Source organism: Pelodiscus sinensis, chromosome 5 (assembly GCF_049634645.1).
Source record: "Pelodiscus sinensis isolate JC-2024 chromosome 5, ASM4963464v1, whole genome shotgun sequence".
In the NCBI taxonomy this organism is placed as follows: domain Eukaryota; kingdom Metazoa; phylum Chordata; order Testudines; family Trionychidae; genus Pelodiscus; species Pelodiscus sinensis.
Genome location: NC_134715.1, coordinates 119,632,117 through 119,656,797, shown reverse-complemented (window position 1 = coordinate 119,656,797; position 24,681 = coordinate 119,632,117). Strand labels below are relative to the sequence as shown.

Here is a 24,681-nt window from a genome sequence, read left to right as displayed (position 1 = left end):
CACTGATCCCCATCTCCTTCATTTTCCTATTCCTTATCTCCAGTGCCCATTCTCTCCTAGCACATACCAGACTCCCCTGCTTCTGAAAGGAACATATCTATCCCTTTTCTCTAATTAAAAAAAAAAAAGTTTACATTCTGTTTGCTTCTGGGCTTGGCCTGTGGGTTCAAGATATAAATTCTCAGGGATGGACAGGGAAGAAACAGCTTTTCCCCTTATGAAGATCCTTGACGTTATAGTGGTACCAGAGTATTTAGTGCCTAAACTTGCGATTTGCCCAGCAGTGTCAAGTCCCATTGAATTCTGGAGGTTGAGTGTGTGGGCGACCTACCAGAAGATTTTTATAGGCCTTCAGGATGAAAACCCAAGCAGTTACAGCACAGTTAACTGTCCCCATCTGGAAGTGTACAATCATATAGCTCTACATCTGCATATGGTCATACTGATCAGAACAACTTTTACTGTAATTAATTAAACCTATTTCTTCTCCTCAGCAATTCGGAAATTCCAGGGTTCATTACAGCCTGAAGAAACTTGTCAAGCTGGCTGAACTCTGTCAATTCCACAAACTGTCCTATATCTTATTGAGACATTTTGGACAAGTACAAAGTGCTCAGCACTCAGATTTTTAACAGGCTAAAAGCGATATTTGCCTAGTAGACAACTTCCTGCTCTAAAGCAAGATAAACAATGAAATCATTGATAAATATTAAGTTGGCCTGTTGTGAGAAAGGACTGAATTTCTTATTCTTTACTATAAAATCACTTAGATTTACTAAACGACTAAATTCAGTCAGTAGTGAATATGATGCTTTTATGGTATATCTATTGCAATTATAGGTTTTCACTAAATGTCAATGGGCTGAATGGAGTTCTGCACAGGTTGTGTTTCCTGGTAAGCAAGGGAGATAAAGCTGGAACTCAAGTTGTGAAGAAGATCGTTTGTTAGTGACTGCTTTATATAGTTGTTTGTGTTTAACAAATAGTTCTCGTTGACAAAGGACTGTGATTTTATGATTCCTTTGATTTCTGCTACCCTGATTTACCAACTGTAACTCTTAAGTATCTTGCACTTTGACAAATAATACTTACGTAGATTTTATGTCTTCAAAGCTTTGTACAAACAATGACAAAATAAGCCTCAAAGTATCCCTATGAAGTTGATTAGTAAGTACAATCATCCTCCTACGTGGTTCCAGAAATGCCTGCAGAGAGGATTCAAAATGGCATCCAGGGCATAGAAAGAGGACACTGCAAACGCAGAGTTTCTCTCACACTGTGCTTGAATGAGTAGGGGTACTATGGTGATAGGTTCGTCAGAAATACCTGGAGAAAAATAAAATAGGTCAGCTAAGATTCAACAGTTAAGATTTTAAAATGGTACATGTATATATAAAAAGGGAGTTTGTTGCTATAAAGTGAATTTTATAGATGTCTTTAGAAGCATTCCGTATGGTCTTAATGATTTTTTTAAAAATAGCCTTCACATTGCCAGAAGATCTAGTCTTCATGTGGTAACTTGTGGTGAACTTTCCTTCACTGCTCTACTGGTTTCAGATTTTTGCTCTTTAATAAAGAACCAAAGGCAGGAAAGTTCCAAATCTTTTGGCACCAAATCCCTCATAAAAAGCAAAAGTTGAAAACCACGCGGTTGTGGCTGAAATGGTTCTATCGGATGGAAATTAACAACAGAAAACGTGGAAGCTATTCTGGATGTTCCTGGTGGGAGTGAGCGGTGCGGGGGGGGAGATTGCTAAGAGAGGGCAATGGCTCTTCTCCTCAGGGAAGATTTTGCAGTTGCCATGAGGTGTCCTTTAATTGTTTGTGTCTGATTTCTGTCCCAATGCAGTGACAGGACACGAGAGCTGAGTGATAGCTTGGAGTCCAGAGATCAGCTTCCCTTTTAAAAACATGTCCTCTAGAATTTACTCCCCCTGTTGGTCGAATAGCTCATTTTAGGGCACAATGCAAAAACCTTTTATTCAATGGGTATTCTAGGAAGAGCCAAGGATATATGGCTTTGGATGAGGTGTGACTGGGGCAGAGGAGAACTCAAGCATGTGTATATACACTCAAGCAGAGGAATGATACCCCTCACTAGTAGTGAAGATATAGCTTAAGTCAGTGGTTCTCAACCAGGGGGAACCTGTACCCCTGGAGGTACTCAGAGGTCTTCCCAGGGTACATCAACTCATCTAGCCATTAGCCTAGTTTTACAACAGGCTACATAAAAAGCACTCAGTGAAGTCAGTACAAACTAACACTTCATACAGACAATGACTTGTTTATACTGCTCTGTATACTCTACACTGACATGTAAGCACAATTGTTATATTCCAACTGGCAGGTTTAAAAGTAAAAGCAAGTAGAAACAGAGATGTGTTTCTTGCTAAGACTTTTATACAGATTAAAGATATCTGGTAATAAAAGGCTGAAACATGCTCCCCTTCAAGCTGAAGACAAAATTCCCACAGAATAGTGTGAAGGCCTAAGATGTTTTCTCTGCAGATATTAGGAATAATAAAAATGTTTATGAATAGGGTTAGGAAACCTATAGAAATCATCACCTACAGCCCTCAGTGAGGGAAAGTTCTGTCATTCTGCCATCAATTATCCATTCTTTAAACAACGGTGTGTTTCCAGTGGAGTGCCCCAGGGATTGGTTCTTGACCCTACATTATTTAACATATATATCAATGATCTGAAAGAAAACATGCTATTCTCTATCATAAAATTTGCAGGTGACATAAATATTGGGGAAGTGATAAATAATGAGAAGAATTTAATTAAATAATGCAGGTTCCTGATTCAGAGCAATCTCGATCGCTTGATAAATTGGGCAGAGGCAAACAATATGCATTTTAATATAGATATGCATATGTATCTGGGAAGAAAGAATACAGGTCATAATAATGGGGTAGGAGACTCTATCCTGGAAAGCAGGGATTCTGGAAAAGCTTTGGGGGCCATGGTGGATAAGCCACTGAACACAGAGTTCCCACTGTGGCTCTGAGGCTGAAAGATCCTAGAATGCATAGACAGGGAATCTCAAGTAGGAGCAGAGGGGTTATTTTAAGTTTATATTCAGCTCTAGTGCAACCACCTCTGGAATACTGTGTTCAGTTCTGGGGCCCACAGTTCAAGAAGGAGGGCCTCTGTCTATTTAGCTTAACAAGAAAAAGGTTAAGGCATGACTTGAATAGTTGATAAATACCAACATGGGAAACATATGTTTAATAGTGACTTTTTCAATCTAGCAGAGAGAGGTACATGATTCAATAGCTGGAAGTTGAAGCTAGACAAATTCAGACTGGAAATAGGAAGAACATTTTTAACAGTGAGAGTGATTAATCAATGGAACAATTTATCAAGGATCATGGTGGATTTGCCAGCACTGACCATTTTTAAATCAAAATTTGTTTGTTTGTTTTTCTGAAAGATCAGCTCTAGGAATTATTTGGAGAAGTTCTACAATCTCCTCTATTCAGAAAGTCAGAATAGATGCTCACCATGGTCCCTTCTGGCCTTAGATCTATGAACTGGAAACTACTTTGTGACGGCTGTCATTTACCCACTTTTTCAACCTCCAATTGTGGTAGCCTATGTAACCCCGCACTGGGATGGAAGGGCTTAAGGAGCAATTACAGGACAAGTCACTCTTCTTGGAGGCATATTCAGAGCCTGCTTTAGTGGGATGAGGAGCTTATGATAGAGCAAGGCGGTTCAGAAGTGGGACAGATGAACCTATCTATCTTAAGAACTTATGAGTAAGGGCACCAACAGGAGTCCTCATTGCAAGGGAGGGGACTTCAAACAGCAGCTTCTTCAGGCCCTGGAGGAACGTCCAGAGAGGAGACCTTGGTGAGAGGTAGCTGGAAGCTTTGTCACTTGGGCTGAAGGAAGGTTATATTATTATCAATTCAGTGTCTAGGAGAAATACCAGTTTCTTTTAATGCTTTGGGTGAACTCTCATTTTGTAAGAATGGTGTTTTATTTTCTGGAAGATTTTGTCCTGTGAGTCATGTCACTGGATAGAACAGATTGTGTTTTGAATTGTTTGTTTTAAAAATAATATTTCAAGTGGCCTCCTCTTGATGGAAGGAAAGGAATCATTACCAGCTAAGTCTCAAACATTCTCTCCTAGTGGGTACAGAAAAACTAAAACCAGAAGCAAAAAAAGTTTCTGCCAGGGCTGTACCTCAAATGGACCCCGACACAATCAGTTGGTACCGTGGGGTTTAGCAATTAGGATACTTTATCTTGAAGGAACAATTTTTTAATATAGTGAGCATGTAATAGATCATGAAACTCAAACACACTGTTAAGTATATGCAATTTTATGTAGTAACAAGAAGAAAAATAAAATCTTAGTGCTTTGGTTAACATTCTGGCTGTGACATTCAATTATAAGCCCATACTAAATGCAGGATAGGTCCAGACCACTTGGAGAGCTTCAGGATAGACTGTGCCTCAGAAATCATGATCCTTCCTTGATTTCCCTTGGAAGCAGATGGAGAGACCATTCTACGCTATTCCTTTGGAAGGTGTTCATAACCCCCCTTCACTGCCAGCTGGAGCTAGATTTGGGGAGCAGTCATAGTATCTCTATTTCCCCGGCCCCAATGGGACAATTTGCAAACCCTGGCACAAACAAATCCAACAGCTTCTGGAACACTGAGAACTATAAATAGTAATTATCCCTGTTCTGTAATGCATGAGGGGGCACCCATGTAAAGGTCAGTGTCAATCTGACCAACAGTAATGGTCCTGAAAGGGCAACAAGTCTTTAAGTATAACTCTTCTGTTACCAGCTTACAAGATGCAACTCCATATGTTGCTGCTTTTCATTTTAATTCTCTACTAAATGTTGTTGCCAAACACATCAAGTTCTAATGAGTCCAATGTGCAGATGCTTTGCAAGCCCTTCGGTAGGTACATAGTTGCATTACATAAGTGCAATGTGCGAATTTGCCAGTTTCACAAATTAAATTATTAGGGATCCAGTTGTTGTGAAGACTGCGTCTATACTGCACCATAATTTAAAATAAGATATACAATTTGAGCTACGCAAATGGCATAACTTATTTCAATGCTATTTCAGAATAGCTTATTTTGTCATTTGGTGCTGTCTACACAGCACCAAATTTCGAAATAAAGTGCTGTTCTGAAATATCCCTTACTCCTCGTAGAATGAGGTTTACAGGGACATCGGAATAGTGTGCCTGAAATAACGAGCTTGCTGTGAAGGCACGGGATAGCTATTTCAGGATACGCTAAGAGTTCTAAACCTAAAAGTTCTAACATTCATGAACAACTCCTAATGATAAAAGGTCTGGCCTTGGAGAAAACCCTAGAAACCACCTGATGAGTGGAAAGCATCATCCACTCGGATAAGTCACTCTCTCCAACACCAGATGTCTTTCATCCTGCAGAGGTTAATGAAGTTTGATACAAGGCTGCAACTCACAAAGCTCCTAAGTCAATATCCACAGTGCTTTCACCTTCCCTTAGACCACACTGCTCCCAATGATACAGCTCTGGTGACACTGGTCACAAGGCAGGTATTCAAGGGCATCCTGCTAAGAAATCAGTATGAAAGAAGTTGGAAAAATGGGATCTTTGTTTAACAAATCGTTGTACTGTACTGGGAGCTCTCATGGATGTGGATGATGGACTGGTGAATCCCAACAGTATCCTGACTGTGACAGGAGATCACCACACTAGTCTGCACAGCCAAGTGTGAGTCAACAACCATGGCAGGAGGATGTTAGCAGATTCTAACCCCATCAAGAAAAAGAGCTAAGTCACATCTGCTGTTAACTGATGGCTTATGGTCATACAGTGCCCTGGGGCAGTGGGACAGATTGGATCTAAGGACTAAACCATATAAAAATATGGGAGCAAAACTATAGGATTGGGTCTTTCAGTTTTACAGTCATCCTCTAGGAGCATTGGTGTGCACCAACACAGCCCAGCTCTCCTCTTCATGTCCAGGCTACCTGGCCAGTGGACTAGCATGAGCAACTGAGGCTGGTAATTATAACCCGTAACTGTGTGTATGAGTGTCTGTATGTGTGGTGGATCATTGTAGTAGCTAGGGACAGTAAATTAATTCTGCTTCACAATAAACATGGCATATTGCCTTAGCCCCCAAACAAGATTCTGTTAGTTCTATTTTGATAAGTGCAACAGTGGGAGTGGGGGTGGGGCCTCAGGGAATGGGCAGGGCAAGGGGCAGGGCAACGGTATTCAGCTTTGCATGGTTAGATAGTTGACAACCCTACCTGGTTGGCATCTGGAAGCCTTGGCAGTGATGGAAGAGACCACCCAGCAGCGCAGCTGGCAGCTCACTAGGCACCAGCCAGTGCAGGTGCAGCACAGTCCATATGTCAGGCGGACTGCATCCATGGAGGTACAGCTTGTGGGGGTGGAGGGGTCCATTGACTGTTCTGTCATGGGCCTGGAATTGCTGTTGACAGAAGATGACTTACTCCACTCCCAGGCATCCTGCTGGGCTCTCCTGGTATCTGTTCTCTCTCTAGTCCCAGAAAGTGATGGCAGACTCTCTCTTCATAGTCCACTTCTGCTCTCAACTTAATCTATTTATAATCTGCTCCCAGTCCCTCCTCAGCTGGGCTTCATTCTCTTTTGAGCCTGGCCCACATTTCAGGAACATTGCTGCAAAGGTGAAAGTAAGCTGGTGCACCCTGGTTTGGCACACCAGCAAGAGAGTGGAAGGCTGGGAGCCATGTCCTGGAAGCTCCCAGCCACCATATATGGGTAAGGTTCCTGGACTGGTGCTATGCATGGGTAGCCCACCCCTCCCTTTCCCCAACCTTTGGCTCTCATTGCAATAGACAGTACCTGTAAGAAATTTAAATTACTTTCCCTCCTGGACTGCAGGAGTTTCTCAGATTCTCAGGACCACCTTAACCCTTCTGAAGAGCCTGTGAGGAATAGACACCCCATCACAAGGTACTTCTGAAAATGTGGCCTTAATTATCAAAAAATATGGCTCATATAACACACAAGAACAAACAATGCTACCCATCAAGGCCTGCATAAAAACAGAAAGATCCGAGATGCATGTTGTCACTTTGAGCTAGGAGGTTTGATAGACCTCTAGCTAGCACGCTGTTCATAATAGTGTAGCTGAAGCAACACAGGCAGCAATGAGCAGTAGCATGGGATAGACGCCCTGAGTATGTGACCATAGGGTATGGACATCTTTCTACTTAGGGCATGTAGCCCATGACATGGCTCACCACTACCACATGCTATTGCTATCACACATACCCCACCAGTTTTGGCGCCCTAGCTAGATGACCGCTATCCAAATGTAGACATAGCCCAAGTGTCACTGAACCACGTAAGGTGACCAGATGTCCAGACTTTACAGGTACAGTCCCAACAGTCAGCACTTTTTATTATATAAGTACCTAATACCTCCCAACACCACCCTGTTCCGATTTTTCACACTTGCTATCAGGTCACCTAACAGCCATGTGTGTCAAATCACATACATCTCAGTCACTAATCTCACACTCCACACTAGCCAAGTCCCTTAAAGGAGAAGGGTAGGACAACAGTGATTGTCATGGAACATCCATATGCAGTTTCAGGCTAGGTTAATGGGAAGTTGTTCACCCTAATATCCTGCCTTTCATTAGTCCCCATGTGAGACGAGACAGCTATAAAGAAGCAATGCAGTCCTTCAGCTGACATATCACTTGGCCATCTGGTGCAACACAGATGTTATGTTTTTATTTATTCTCAATCATTAAAAAATGTCCTAAAAGTCTCTGGAGGGATTCTGCAACCAGAAGTGATTTCAGCAACTCCTCACTTTATTCAATCCTGCTATTTTACGCAGTTAATGGAAATAATCAATAACAAAACTGAGCCAAGTTTGAAACATTAAGCATACAGATGTATAGGGACATTTGAGGACTATTTCGGGCAATACCATAGTAGTGCAGATGACATTTTAAAACCCTAGATGGGGCTAAATCTATGCCAAGTATTAGAGTTTGAGCAGCTTTGATTATTATTAAAGTGCTCATATATGCCAGTTTCTCTGAGACAATCTAAATTGTATATATGCTGTCCCCAGGCTCCCAGGAAATTATTTCAAGATACCTGAAATGATCCAGGTTTTAATCTGATCATTCTGGGGGAAGAACTGCCTACCATACTTATATGTGCAGTGGGGCAAGTCCTTGGTCTTCACCAAGAAGTCTGATTATAAAGCAATGCCTAATATAGTGAATACTATTGGGAATGGGGTAGGTTTAGAAGATCAAATAAAAAAAAGAACAAGTTAAAAATCATTTAGAAAAGTTAGATGTCTGCAAGTCTCCAGGGCCTGATGAAATGCACCCAAGGAGCTGATAAAGGAGGTATCTGAGCCTTTAGCTATAATCTCTGAAAAATCATGGAAGATAGGAGAGATTCCAGAAGACTGGAAAAGGGCAAATATAGTGCCCATCTATAAAAAGGGAAATAAGAACAACCCAGGAAACTACAGACAAGTCAGTTTAACTTCTGTGCCAGGACATATAATGGAGCAAGTAATTAAGGAATTCATCTGCAATTTTCTTCCACAATTTGATCTGAGGAAGTGGGTCTGGCCCACGAAAACTCATCACCTAATAAACCATCTTGTTAGCCTTTAAAGTGCTGCATAGTCCTGTCTTTTGTATCTGCAAACACCTGGAAGATAATAGGGTGACAGGTAATAGCCAGCATGGATTTGTAAAGAACAGATCATATCAAACCAATCTAATAGCTTTCTTTGATAGGATAACAAGTCTTGTGGATAAGGCATTTGATATGGTTTGATAAGCGTGCTCTTGTGGGTAAGATCCAAAGTGTAAACTGACTGGGAATCTGTGGCTGGTTTCTTGGGACTGGAAGAACCCATTGGGGTAGGTGGACTTGGTATACCTAGACTTTAGTAAGGCATTTGATATGGTTTCACAAGACATTCTTATCAATAAATTAGGCAAATACAACTTAGATGGGGCTACTATAAGGTGGGTGCATAACTGGCTGGATAACTGTTCTCAGAGAGAAGTTATTAATGGCTCACAATCCTGCTGGAAGGGCATAACAAGTGGGGTTCTGCAGAAGTCGGTTTTGGGACAACTTCTGTTCAATATCTTCATCAACGATTTAGATATTGGCATAGAGAGTACGCTTATTACGTTTGCAGATGATACCAAGCTGGGAGGGATTGCAAGTGCTTTAGAGGATGGGGTCATAATTCAAAATGATCTGGACAAACTGGAAAAATGGTCTGAGGTAAACAGGATGAAGTTTAATAAGGACAAAGGCAAAGTACTCCACTTAGGAAGGAACAGTCCATTTCACACATACAGAATAGGAAGTGATGGTCTAGGAAGGAATATGGCAGAAAGGGATCTAGGGGTCATAGTGGACCACAAGCTAAATATGAGTCAACAGTGTGAAAAAAGCAAAAAAAGCAAATATGATTCTGGGATGCATTAACAGGAGTGTTGTGAGCAAGACATGAAAAGTCATTCTTCCACTCTACTCTGCATTGATCAGGCCTCAGCTGGAGTATTATGTCCAGTTCTGGGCACCACATTTCAAGAAAGTTGTGGAGAAATTGGAGAAAGTCCAGAGAAGAGCAACAAGAATGATTAAAGGTCTAGAGAACATGACCTATGAAGGAAGGCTGAAAGAATTGAGCTTGTTTAGTTTGGAAAGGCAAAGACTGACAGGGGACATGATAGCAGTTTTCAGGTTTCTAAAAGGCTGTCACAAGGATGAGGGTGAAAATTGTTCTCCTTGGCATATGAGGATAGGACAAAAAGCAACGGGCTTACACTGCAGCATGGGAGGTTTAGGATGGACATTAGGAAAAACTTCCTGTCAGTCAGAGTGGTTAAACACTGGAATAAGTTGCCTAGGGAGGTTGTGGAATCTCCATCTCTGGAGATATTTAAGAGCTGATTAGATAGACATCTATTAGGGATGGTCTAGATGGTGCTTGGTCCTGCTGTGAGGGCAGGGAACTGAATTCGATGACCTCTAGAGGTCCCTTCCAGTTCTAGTAGTCTATGATTCTAAAATAAATTTCTTGCTGCAAGGGTGAGGGAGTAAGAGACACCAGCTGCTAAGGGGGCATGTGACCTCCCCATGTGACATCACCACACTTGGGGCCCCCATTCTCTGCCCCTTTGTCACGTTATTGGATTTTAAGGGGAGCAGCCAGATAACTGCTGCACCCACGGGGGGGAGGGTGTTTGCCCCAAAGTGCAAAGGGGGCCATGTGAGGTGTCAAATGAAAGCTTATGTTCTACTGATTCCATGTATGCTATTCATGTACTTGTATGATGTCTGTATGTGGAATTATGAATATGGATTCAGTGCTGATACTGGCCTGGACTGCCTGTTGTAAAGAACAATTGTTCAGTTAATGACTTTGCTAACTAGCACAGTCCCATGTGCAATGGCTCTCAGAGAGGCCAATATACACCTGAGGAATGCGTCTGGAAACATGCAAACAGACAGGGCATAATGGCTGCCAGCATGTTAAACACAGACAGGTCACTTGACCATGTGGCCTGCTCTGACTAGGGAGACACCAGGAGAGATATGTAAGTGCCATGTCGGACTCCATCTTGTCTTCAATATTGCTACTGATCGCATGTGCAGCCTTGCGAGGGACACAGAGCTGGGAAGGATCGTGGACCCATCCTGTCATAGGATGTACACCAGAGACTTTTAAGATAGCAGTTATAACATCTCTGCTGAAAGCCTGCATCAAGAACTTGGTGATTGGTGCATATAATGTATTATCCTTAACAACCTTACTCTCATACTTTTATTAATAAACCTTTAGATTTTAGATTCTAAAGGATTGGCCCAGCATGCTCTTGTGGGTAAGATCCAAAGTGTAAACTGACCAGGAATCTGTGGCTGGTTTCTTGGGACTGTAAGAACCCATTTGGGGTAGGTGAGATTGGGTTCTATAGCCCCTCACCTGTGAGTAGGCCCAGGGCTGATTGTGGCACAGGGAGAGCTGGGGTATCCGAGGGGTTTTGCTTATGAGGCTTCCTGCTGGCTGGATTGGCAGCTGAAGCACTCTGTGTGGCTGTTTGTGACCTGTTTGGGAAAGGTCTCCAGTCTGGGGCTGTAAGCAGTCCATGGTTTTGATTGAGCAATTCAGCCTGAGCGGATGTCCTCAGCAGTGCCCAGACCCGGCCCGGTCCGTCACACCCTCCTCTCCCCATGGCATGTTACCTGGGGGGGAAAGCTGAGCGTGGTACAACAACGAGTGGAGGTGCCAGCAGTTCTACTTTCCCTGTTCTGCTCCTGCCAGCAGGCAAAGGAGCAGCAGCCTCAGACCTGCCCACAGGAGGAGCTTCATCTCTTCCTCCATACAGCAGCAGCCCTGATGGAAGACAGGGCTGGAGGGGTGGGGCAGGGTGTTCTGCACCTTTCCCTCTGGGAGGAGCAGGCAGTGAGGGAAGAGCAGAATGCTAGGAGCTCCTCTGGCTGCTGTACCATCCCAGCCCTCCCCCAGGCTCCTTTATACTGCTAGAATGGTATAGAACAGCCTTGAGGTAAATTATTACTGTCTATATTGTGGTAATGCCTACACATCCAAGTCATGGAAGAAGCCCCCATCATGCTAAGCACTATAAAACATGACACTCTGGGGCATAAGCGTTTATACTTCCATTGCATTCCTTTTTTCATGGGCTCTTCTATAGTATTAGCCAGGGAACATATTACCTTGGGATTGTGGCAGTCTCTCCAAATTTTTCACTTCCCGTATAACTGATCTAAAACAATCTGGTGAGGTAATTTTCCATGTTAGCAGCTAATCTGATCTAGTGGAGGTATTATTACTAATCTTCCCTATACCACTCTGCTCTTTTTCCACAATATCTCCAGCTGCCTGAAAACCTCAGACTTTCTAACCATATACACCAAACACAACAGTCCAACGTCTCCTCTAGGCAAGTTATCTCCCTAGCCTTCATTGTATCTGTGCTTGGCTGCCTTCTTCTCACCTTATTTACTCTAACAATACATTTATCTCCTCTCTAATGTTTTTTGGTCTGATTTTAATCTTGCTTGCACAACTGTTACTACACTCATTTCTACTAAGCCATTCCCAATTTAAACCTATGTAACTTAGAGCAGAATCAGGCCCTATATGGTGAGCTTATTAGTTCTCTCTCAGTCTTTGACTGAACACAGCTAAATACTGCCAGGTTTGCTCAATCTTTTTACAAGAAAATAATTTCCTGTGTACCTATACAGTCCTGTTCTTAAATTTGCTACCCAGATCCATTCCTCCTCATACCCTTGCACAACACAATCTAATGCTTGCCTTCTTGTTGATATTCAATACATTTTGGTAGCAGATCAACCTGCTAATTTATCCTTTAAATCATCCTGTTTCTTTAATACTGCATCTTCTGGTGTGTTACAGACCCAGCTAGGGAGCAGACTTTTCAGTTCAACTTCAAACCTATTGTGTCAGCCAAGTTGGCAGCTCTCACAGTATCTTTAGTACACTTAGGGTATTCCTACACTGCAATTAGACACCTGAGGCTGGCACATGCCAACTGATTTGGGCACATGGGCTCAGGTTAAGAGCTAAACTGATGTGTAGACATTTGGGCTGTGCCCACATTGCGCTTTCTTGCGCAAGAACATATGCAAATTAGGCACAGTAATGAATATCATAACACCTCATTTGCATACTTAATGAGCTGCCATTTTTGTGCAAGGGGCTTTTGCACAAGAAGAAGCAGTCTACATTGATCCTTCTTGCACAAAACCCCCCTCTTGCGCAAGAGCCGTTCTGCCTGAAAATAAGCGGCAATTAATATCACCGCGCCTCATTTGCATATGTTCTTGCACAAGAGAGCACAATGTAGATGTAGCCTTGGTCTTGGGGTGCAGCCCAAGCTCTGGAAAACTCGCAGTGCTCTAGAGCCCAGACTTCAGTTAAACAGCCCCTTAGCCAGAGCCCTGAGAGCCTGTGTCAGCTGGCATGGGCCAACTAGGGGATTTTAATAGCTGTGTAGATATACCCGTAGGCTATGTCTACACAGCAGCATTATTTTGGAATAACTGACATTATTCTAAAATAACAAAGAACATGTCTACATGGCAAGCCTTTATTTTGAAATAATGGCGAGCTGGAGACTTCTTACTCAACTTCTGTAACCCTCATTTCACAAGAAGTAAGGGAAGTGGAAGAAAGAGTGTTCATCCTTTGACTTTCTGCTGTGTAGACAGCACCAAAAGCCTACTAAACTATTTTGACTTAAGCTGAGATACCTTAAGTGGCATAGCTTAATTCGACTTTTGCCCTGCTGTGTAGACATACCAGCTATGTCTAGACTACGGGGTTTTTCCAGGATACTAGAGGTCCAAGGAACACATCTGCTCTTCTGACATTTTTTGTGGAAGAGCAGACACGCTCTTTCAGAAGCCCTGTCTTCCTCATTTCATGAGGAAGAAGGTCTTTTCCAAAAAAGGAGGTTTTTTTCAAAATTTGGCCCAGTGTAGACGGGCCAAATTTTGGAAAAGCCTCTTCCGACAAAACTATTGGAAAAAGATACACAAATTGAGGAGTGAAATTTGCATACCTTTTGCCGAAAAAAAGCAGGAGTCTAAACACAGCCACCCTTAGTGTCATTTGGGCTTCCTTGACTGTCAGTCCCTCAGATATGCCCAAACCCATACTTACGTTTTGAAAATGGTCCCCATTTGTCTTGGGTTAAAGTGTTCTCTCAAAATTTTCTTATTACAGGCTGGAGCTCCCTGGTCCGGCACCTTCAGGACCTGACAGTTCCCAGACAAGGGAGTTTTCCGGACCAGGCAAGGTCTGGGAGGAAGGGTGACAGCCTCCTCATTGAGCATCTCTCCCCATTCACTAGGGCTCTTCTCACCAGTACCTCAAGCTGTAGCAGCCCTGCTGGAGCTCTCAGCCCCACAAACTGCAGCAGCCCCACCAGAGTTCCCAGCAACCACGCTAGCCTTGTGACAGCTCCTCCAGAGCTCCCAGGGGCCCCACCAGCCTCTCTCGCCCACCAGCTACGGGCTCTGGTGCCCCGTAGACTCTGGTGCCCCACTGGCCCCTCCAACTGCCTCCTCTGCTCAGGCTCCCTCACTGCCAGACCAGAGAGTCCTGGACTACAGAAGTTCAACCTGTAACAGAAACTGGGTTTGTGACAAAATGAACTTTTATGGCAGCAAGTGTCCACTTCCTTTGGAAATTTTTGACTCTGTCCAAAAAAAAAAAAAAAAAAAAAATCCCACAACAACAAAAAACAAACTCTGAAAATCAAAAACTATTTGTTTTTTGGCATCTTCTGTCCAAAAACCAAATTTTTTTTTATTTTTTCTTTGACAAAAAGTCAACAGTTTCTAAGGAAAATTTCAGTGAAAACAAGCTTTTTAAAAAAATCCACAGAAAATTTCCTCTTCTTCCTCCCATTTTCTGACAAACCCTAGTCCCTCTCTTTACAATGGGATGAAACAAAATGTTGGAAGTGAATATCCAAGAACTCTTGAAGTTTTGTTACCTGGATCTTTGTCCAGAACAGAATTTTACAGCTTTTGAAGGATTAATTAGAAAATTATGACTCCTTCAGGAGAGTTCACCAGTGGTGCCTGGGTGGTTTTAGTTTTCTAAGGATTTGTACAAACGTTGGCCCAGATTTTCAGATGGTGTAAACTGGAGAATTTCCATTGACTGTATTAAAATTATGCATGTTTGTCTCAGCATAAGATCTGGCCTCTTTAGTCCAGTTTCGGTTCAAATGGCTTTGAATCCCAAACATGAAAGTGAAACTCAGATGTAGCCTGTGAGTTTCTGGAACAAACTCTGAAAATCATCACATTTTTCCTGGATTCCACCATCAGTTGTATTGTTACCCTTTTGCCAATCAGTAGCAGACTTTGGGGCCTTATAGATCATTTTCCTGTTTGGGATAAAAATTGTGGATGAATATTGACATTTTCTTAGTGGCATTTCTTTATTTACATAATGCATTTATGTTCAGTTTCCTTACATGAGGATAGTAAACTTCACACAACTAACCCCCTCTTGCAGAAGTGTCAGGCCAGGCTCCAGGAAAGCAACTATATTATGCCTTCTTGTCAGGGCCTCCCATAGCTCTAACAACTTACTCGGTGCACCTTTCCCTCCTTTAGCTTCTGCAGCTTTCGCCTGTGAAGCCCCTAGTCCAAGCTGCTCCTGGTGACCACATGGAAAGCAGATTTAAAGCAAACAAAAGGAAGTATTTTTTTCACAAAACACACAGTCAACCTGTGGAACTCCTTGCCAGATGATGTTGTGAAGACCAAGACTATAACAAGGTTAAAAAGGAACTAGATAAGTTCATGGAGGATAGGTCCATCAATGGTGATGAGCAGGAATGGTGTCCCTAGTCTCTGCTTGCCAGAAGCTGTGACTGGTTAACAGGCGATGACTCACTTGATGGGTTACCTGTTCTATTCCTTCCTTCTGGGGCACTTGGCATTGGCCACTGTTGGATGACAGGATACTGGGCATGTTGGATGGACATTTGGTCTGGCCCAGTATGGCTGTTCTTTTGGTCTTATATCCAGTTTTGCCTTTAAGAATATCTACCCTCCCTTTGCAACACCAGAACTTCAGCTCTTAATGAAATAGCAGTGCTGTAACCCACACAATATCCTGTTACACTCTGAGCGTGGTTACTGCATTACATCCTAACTCCTTCCTATGGGGAGTTTCATGGTTCTGTTCTAGCTTTAGTTTGGGCTTGTAAATGGATCATGGACCTTTCAGCCAAACTGGATCAAATTTAGGGTTTAATCATGAAACTTTGGTTGTTCTATATTCAACCCAGCTTCAGAATGATCAGTCAGGCTGCAGCTCGGGGCTGAACATTCTGCCTTTGAAATATAGAATGTCTTGGAGCAAAGAGCAAGTAGCCACTCTTCCTGTCACCATACTTACAACACTCACCTGTGCACAGGGAGGCAGGGCCCTTGCCAAACATTCACCCAGCCGTGCCCCTGGAGGCGTACGGTGCTATGCCCAGCACCTGCACTCCTGAGCACCTGACACTTGAGGAACCCAAATACTGGGAGCTGATGGCCTCTTGCTCACCAGTGTGCTGAATTGGAGAGTTAGTATGCAGTCCGGGTAAGAGAGTTCTAGGTATGGCTCATCCCAGAGGGTGGGAAGGACCCTGTCCGAGGAAACAGTCTGGTGAAGAAGTTGGGTGGAATGGTGGAGGTGGGTTTCCTGCTTGAGCAGTGCTTAATTTGTAATGAAAGAGGTGTTGGGACTCAAGCAATTAGGCACCTGGGCTCATGTCATTTTTATATTTTCATAGCTGAGGCTGCAAGCTCAAAGGTGCTGGGTCTATGAACTGCCAAGCTTAGAGGTGCTGGGGCTTAGCCCTGGCATAAATGGAGCACTCTGCCTGAGGAAAAAGCTAAATATTTTTCATGGCAACACTGAGGGAAAGAGGGAAGCTACCTTGGATCCCTCTTCTGGTAATAAATACCCATAGCTCTGTTATTGTGTCGTTATTGTTGTTATTCTGGGGACCCAGCTTGGTTGTGCTAACATGCCAGTGAGGGGCTGTGGGGTCAAATAACATTACAACTGACTCTGGGCAGGTGTGACTCCTAGCATCAGTACAGAGCCCCACTGATGGCAGAAGTCAGTGCATGGAAACAGGGGTCTCCCCATATAGAGTCAGGTACTATTATTATGAATATTTATCAATCATTTGTATTGCAGTAGTCTGTAGGAGCCCCAGGCATGGATCTGGACTCCATTGGGCTAGATGCTACAAATACAGAACAAAAAAGACAGTCCCAAAGAACTTAAATTAAATTAAGTGAGCAGGATCAATTGCAGGATCGATGTTGCCATGAATATTCTCACAGGGATAAAATATTTCTCCTGTAACTTATGTCAGCAAAACCCACATAGCAACCTGGGTTTTCAATACATCAAGGGTACATGGTTGTGTGGGTATCACCTATTGTAATCAGTTATATGGGATGTGGCTGCAGACACCAAAAGTTACTCTCAATTTGGAAAGCTGGTTTGTGGATGGAAAGAGATGGAACAGATTTGCCGCTGACATTTAAAAAAGGCTCTTGCCGTTGAGATGTGTGATATTTAAATACATGTTCTTTGTGTCTCAATAAGAACTGGTACTCACATTTTAATGCATCCTCCACCACTGCATTTAATCTAAAGCATATTTACAGAGCAGTTGACTTTTCCCAAGACAATTCTTTGATGATAACCTTTAATAGCACAAGGATACAAGTATCATTCCCTTTGCCACTTTCCTATGCCTCTTAATTTCTCTCTCCCAGCTGCTATTATGTATTAATTATGGCGAACATTGTGGAATATAATTGGTCTAGCAGTGAGGCTGATATTCTACTGACTGAGCAAGGACATGGTAACAGTCTTCAACTACATAAAGCATTGATATAAAAAGGAGCATAATACGTTGTTCTTGTTAAACAATAAGGAATGAACAAGGAGTAATGGGCTTAAATTGCAGCAAGGGAGAGTTAAGTTAGATTTTCCAACTGAAAGGGTAGTTAAGCACAGAAACAAATTGCCTAGTGAGGCTGTGAAATCTTTGTCATTCAATGTTTTTAAGAACAGGTGAGAAAAAACCCTGTCACAGTGGCTGAGGTAATACTTAGTCCTGCCTCAGTGCAGGATACTGTTCTACATGACCTATTGAAGTCCCTTTCTGTCCTACATTTCTATGACTATTGCATTAATTATATAAGATGAGATTTCTATTATTTTCCCCAAATTGTCTCAAAAACAATGAGGAGTATTGTTTGAAACCCAGGGATATATTTTCCCTTATTGATTTGTGATTTCTTGTTTCATAAAGTCTTCTCATTCTTCCTTGTTTTGCAATATATATGAGTGAATGGCTTCTCTGAAGGACTAATTAATTATAGGTAGCCAGTTTCAGAATGGTTGGTTAGTAAGTTCATCTATTGTGCCCTGCTTGAAATCCACCTGTGCATTTAACAAGGAATCAGAAGTGGATGAGGGGAGAACTGGAGAGACCATGTGACAGGAAAATAGATCATCGCTCTGAATGCAATGGCACTAATTTAATTAAAAAACAAGTTGGAAGGTACAATTTATTGATCTACATGACTAATTTTGTTATGCTTTTGCAAGCAGAGAAATTAATTAAAACTCTGAAGCTTACTTTGTGGTATAATGAAAGCTCAATTTACACTGGTGAGAGATTAGAAAAACCTGCTTAATGGCTTTTCATGCATTAAAAAAAGAAGTTTTTTTTCACATTTTCAAGGCCAGAGATGTTTAATTAAAGTCGATGGTGAATTTAACAGTGGGAAAATAACAGCAGCAAGAAATAATCTTAAAAAAGAAAAAGCTTAAAAAACAACTAACAGTCTAGTAGCACCTTAAAGACTAACAAAATATGTAGATGGTATCACGAGCAACAAGAATGATTATCAGTCTAGAGAACATGACCTAGGAAGGAAGTCTGAACGAATTGGGTTTGTTTAGTTTAAAAAAGAGAAGACTGAGGGAGGACATGATAGCCGTTTTCAGGTATCTAAAAGGGTGTCATAAGGAGAAGGGGGAAAACTTGTTCATCCTGGCCTCTGAGGATAGAGCAAGAAGCAATGGGCTTAAACTGCAGCAAGGGAGGTTTAGGTTGGACATTAGGAAAAAGCTCCTAACTGTCAGGGTAGTCAAACACTGGAATAAATTGCCCAGGGAGGTTGTGGAATCCCCATCTCTGGAGATATTTAAGAGTAGGTTAGATAAATGTCTATCAGGGATGGTCTAGACAGTACTGGGTCCTGCCATGGGGGCAAGGGACTGGACTCGATGACCTCTCGAGGTCCCTTCCAGTCCTAGTATTCTATGATTCTATGAGCTTTTGTGGGGGGCCGGGGCAACCCACTTCTTCAGAGTTGCTCTTGAGAAAAAAGGACATGAACTTTGTTCTGGATTGACATGAGAGATGGAATATAGTGACGATGGGGAGCATAATATGTTATGGGAATGACTATGAGGCAATAGTGGAGGGGAAGAATGGGATCCACCCCCATTGTAATAGCAAAAGATAGACGTTGAGCCCACTGGGTCACTTCCTGCCTGGTTTTAAGAGAGGGATGCCAAAATTGTGCCCTAAGCCTGCTCTCCTTGAAGACTGTTGCTCTTCGTTGTCTTCTTTCCCCTCCCAAGTCCAGCCATAGCCACTCCATTTGCCACATTGTGCATGGGAATAATTGGGGGTGGGGGGAGACAACCAACGAATGGATATTTTTGGTGTCAGGGGTGCCAGAATTGGGAGGGGAGTTTCATGGCCTTCCCACTTTTGAAAGTACATGGGCCTGGCCCATCCATTTTGCCATAGGCTTAACCCCAATCCTTCTTTCCTGCTCTTCCCCATCCCAGAAGTCTCACCACTGGGCCAGGCTGGAAGCTGGAGCCAAGTCAGGGTAAGAGCCACTTGGGCAGCTATGTGGAGCTGTAGACCCTCCCCTTGTCCTTCGGAGGAGAACTTGAGTCAGGAGCTGCTTTCAGGCCCCCCACCACAAGAAGGTGGAGTTGACTTGGCTCCCTAGTTTCTGGCTTGGCTATGGGATGGAGCCTTGGGAGGAATAGATGAGTAGAGACAGAGCCACAGAGAGGGCATGGCCTCATAGGAATAAGTAGGAATAAGTAGGAATAAGAGATCCTCCGGAAAAGGGCTTTATTCCGGAGGATCGCGCCAGTCTAGACGCTCTTTTCCGGCTTTTCCTCAAGCTGGAAAAAAAGCGGCAGCTATGTTTATTTAAATCCCCCGCGGATTTCCCTATTCTGACTTGCCTGCTTTGCATGCCTCTTCCGGAGAAGGGGCCAGTGTAGACATAGCCCACCTGCTACAATCATGCTGTTGCACGACACTCTTAATTTCCTTTAAAAATACCCTCGCAAGATTGCAGAAAAAAAAGTTTGAAAACTTGAAGCAAGTGAACAATCAGGCATGAAAAACCAACATGCAATTAAAAGAACCCACTATTAATTATTTTTAAAGTAATCTGATGATTTTAAGCCGGGTGGGCAATAGTGTGGAGGTTGGGCTGCTGCTTCTGCTTTGGTCGGGAACAATGATCCACAGTCAATAGGGGCTACAAATGCCTATACCCATGGAGGCGCAGGTAAATATAGTGGTGGCTGCCCACTGGGGCTAACCTGGAGAACCACATCTAGCCCATGGGTCGGTATTTGCCCACTGCTGTTTTAAGCCAGTCTTATGTTTTCTCATGGCCAGACTTAGAATATTTAGAAATGGCAACACTATTTGCCTGTGATGGCAGATAAACTACAAATCACAGCTTGAATGCACACAACCTTTTCAGAGAAACAATGTATTCATTGGACAAATTGCTGTTGGTGACAGAGACATGCTTTCCAGCTTACACAGACCTCTTCTCATGTCTGGGAAAGGCACTGATGGTGTCACACCTAAATACAAGAAGGAACAGATTGTTCAGCATGATGAGTTGATCTATGTTGCAAAAGACCATTCATGGTGAAGTGGACCATTAACTCTTGCAACACATTTTAAGTCCTTATGTTAATCAAGAAGAGCCATGTATTTGCTCATTTAACATGAGGGATTAACAACAACCTTTTTCAGGCATGTCTCCAGAGCCACAACACATCAGCACTGTAATAGCAACATGCTATTACAGGATTGCTCTTGTAGGTTTTGCCTTTAGAAATAAAGGGCCACATTCATCCCTGGTGCCAGTGGATCTACTTCCAAGAATCTGGCTTCATATGTAGCCCAGTGTTTGGGTGAATTTGACTCTTTATAGCTGTGACCAGCTCTCTGGTTTGGGCTTTTTCATTCTCCAATCATGCATGAAATCAATCAGAACCAGCCATATTTTGATCTGCCCCAGTGTCTTCGCATGGTGGTATTTCTTTCCACGGAGATAAAAGTTCCTGATGTACTTCACTGCAGGGACAGCAGAAATCAATGTCACACCTTAAGGGATTTTTGAGGGGGATGGTCTTTGAGCAAATATTGCAGTGGAACATCAGAAGCCTGTTAGGCTTACAGTCCCCTTCCTGACCCACTGTGGAGATCATATGTGATGAACACCCTAAAGGCTGTGTAGCATGTTTAAGAGTCTTCAGGAAAGAAGTCAATCCCCAGCCCCAAAAAGGAGCTACTTCCAATGAAAGTTGGATGAGAGAGCGATTGCTCCCACCCAGCCTCACAAGAGATGTGTGCTCTAGAACTTTTTGATACCTTTCGCTAGAAGGAAAATCAGGAAAAGCATCTGTAAACTGTATAAAAGGCTGATATCACATCAAGTCATGGAAGTAAAGTAGGGAGAGATATAGTCTCCCCAAAATAAGCACCCACTGAGTCACCTCCAGCAGGTTTGAGTTGAGTTCTGCTCCCTTGAAAGGAAACATGCTTGAAACAGCCTTCACCTCATAAGCAAGATAGCCTGACAAATGAGCTTGTATGTGACAAGAATTCCAGCTGCCATTAAAATGTGTGGGGTAGAAATGCCAAAGGGTGATCTATATAAACTGCAAACTTGACAAATGAGCTTGTATGTGACAAGAATTCCAGCTGCCATTAAAATGTGTGGGGTAGAAATGCCAAAAGGTGATCTATATAAACTGCAAATGTCTAACATAGGACAGACATCTATAAAGGGAAACTGACAGACTTACAGCTTCCAAATTATACTAAGCTACAATCTTGAAGTACAACACACTTGCCTGTTTAGTATGAGATGCTGAATACAGGGGTAAAGAAACAAGTCTGAACAGTGACTTTTTCTGTCAGAGGTCACTGAAAGGTCACCAAACTTTCATCTCAGATTTCAACTTGCTAAATTATTTGCACTGTAGTAGCACCCCCAAAAAACACTTAGCGTCATTAGGTACTATACAAAGAAATAGCAATTCGATACTCATTATGGACAACTGATTACATGGGAGAAAGATTAGTAAGATTTGATACCAGCCTAACAATTTCCATAACTTATATATATTTATCTTATGAGCTGGTTGCGGTATGTATGGAGGCTCTATTTTTGAATGAAGGTAATTAAGGACACCAGATATTAGTCAAGAAATTTGTTAAAGACAAGTAAGTAAGTGACACTTACAATGTTGTCCACTCAAAGAATGCCTGCTCATCCTCTAGTATGTATCACAAGAAAATCCTTTACTGGTGTATTCAGTAGCTTGATTATCACTGATGTGAAAGTTGAAATTTGTCACACAAAAAGGGTTTCCATCAAATAATGTGGTTTGTGTCAAAAGTTATTCAGCAAAATGTTGAAATTCAGTTAAAATGTTCAGATTTTTCATTTGGAAGAATCAAAACACAAAAGTAGATTTCAAGTCAAAATTTTGAAACCCAATGAAATTTTCCATTGTGAAATGTTGAGTGGAAATGAAAAATATTTTGATATTCCAGATGATTTAGACGCAAACAAAACCCTTGTCATGGAGTGGACACTCACTGCCACAGTCCCTCCTGCCAGTAGTACTGGGAATTAGTTCATTCACAGGGTGCCTCCCTCTGGCTGGTTGTCTCCTCGTGTCCTCACTCCATATTTCCGTTCCAGACCGGCATCGCTGTCAGACCGTGACATCTTCTTCAGGACAGTGCCCTCCAGCAATGCCCACTATTGTTGTCTCTCATCCCCCTTCTGGGAGGGGGAGAGTTTTTATCATTCTCTTCCTTGGGATAGTCGCATGGCGCCAATGCTAGCGTTGTTCCGGCGTCAGGCTAAAGCTACCCTTTTTACTCGTGCTTTTATTAATGTTTGAGTCTGTATGTGTGTGTTCCTCCTCTCTATATGTTTTTAGCTGGTTATGTCCCTCTGAGGTCTCATATTTTAAATTCTCATATTTTAAATTTTTATATATATTTGAATTTTTTTTGTTTGTTCTTGTAAGACGCCTTGAATATTTTAATAGAAAGGCAGGGTAAAATATTTAAATAAATAAATAAATAACTCTTTGCACTCTGGGGTCCTCCCCTCCAAGGAAACCTCCAATTCCTCTATACCCACATTGCCTCAGAGACCCTCTGTCACTCTTCATCTAGCCCCTGCCACAGAGACAAACTGCAGTCTGAAATGTCCACTCATCATTGGCAAGGGAGTGTGGACCTGGTGCCCTTTGCCTATTCTGGCTGCCACCCCATAGCCCCAAAACCCTGAAGCCTTGCTTCAGGACCTGCAGCCTGGGAGTGAGGACAGGCCAGAGTGCCCCAGCCCTATCTGCCTTTTCCCAGCACTGCTCTATCCCAGGAAGACCCCAGCTTCCCTGGCAGCCAGGTCCCTCCTGCTCCCTAGCTAGAGCAAGTCCATCCCTCTTTGCCTCCTGGTGCCCTCATTTATATAGCCCACAGCTGGGCCCTAATTGGCAATATCAACCACAGCTGTGGACTTTGCTCTTAGCCCTCTCCTAGGGCTGGATTTTATCTTAAAAGGCCAGTGTGGAGCAGACACCTCATCACAACCCTCTGTTTCACAATTTCTGATTTGAGATAGTTGATTTTGGAAAATGTTTCAATATTTCAACATTCTATTTATTTTAAACAGTAATTCCAGAAACTAATTTTGAAAAATGTCAAAATTTCCTATGGGGTAAAAATTCTGCTTTCTGTCCAGCACACTCTGTCTGTGGGACTGGAGCAAATCTGGTTCTGTCTAACAGTAGATTGAGAAATGTGTGTTGGATGGAAGCTAGAGGCATGTAGGTAAGTGTATAAGGCAGTCCGTAGGTTTCCGGTATAAGATGGAAATTTTTCCATCATGTAATTGTATTGTAGTGTCAAGGAAGTGAATCTCCTGTGCGGACTAGTCCAGGCTGAGGTTAATGGTGGGGTGGAAGTTGTTGAAATCCCTGTGAAATTCTTCAAAGGTCTTTTTTCTGTGGCTCCATATAATGAAGAGGTCATCAATATAGCATAAGTAGAGTAAAGGTGCAAGAGGGTGAGAGCTGAGGAAACATTGTTCAAGGTCAGCTGTAAAGATGTTGGCATATTGTGGGGCAATGCAACTGTCCATGGCTGTGCTGCTGACTTGAAGATATACATTGACCAAATCGGAAATAGTTGTGGGTGAGGACAAAGTCACAGAGCTTTGTAACCAGGTGTGCAGTGGTGTCATCAGGGATAGTGTTCCTGACAACCTGTAGTCCATCTTCATGTGGAATGTTGGTGTAAAGAGCTTCTACATCCATGGTGGCCAGCGTAGTGTTTTCAGGAAGATTACTGATGTTCTGTAGTTTCCTCAGGGAGTTGGTGCTGTCTTGAAGATAGCGAGGTGTGCTGGCAGCATAGGGTCTGAGGAGAGAGTCAATATAGCCAGATAATCCTATTGTAAGTGTGCCAATGCTTGAGATGAGTTGTCTGGAATTTCCAGGTTTGTGTATCTTGGGTAGCAGTTAGAAAACTCCTGGTTGGGCATTAGGGAGTATGTTTGTATAGATTTGGTCCTGAGTTGTATCAGGGAGTTTAATGAGCAACCCCATCCCCTATTTATTTAGAAACTGGACCTTTAATAACTCCATTTATCTGAAGAAGTGGGTTGTGCTTATGAAAGCTCATGATACGATCATGT

At 42.7% G+C, this 24,681-nt stretch overlaps 1 long non-coding RNA gene across 1 annotated transcript in view; it reads right to left on the bottom strand.

Annotated features, from left to right (window-relative positions):
* Positions 1-266: 266 nt before the first annotated feature.
* LOC112547699 (uncharacterized) overlaps positions 267-24,681 on the bottom strand; it is a 149,584-nt gene continuing 125,169 nt past the window's right edge. Inside the window, exon 4 of the long non-coding RNA XR_012903916.1 lies at positions 267-1,326. This is a non-coding gene — a long non-coding RNA (uncharacterized LOC112547699). The remainder of the gene's footprint in view (positions 1,327-24,681) is intronic.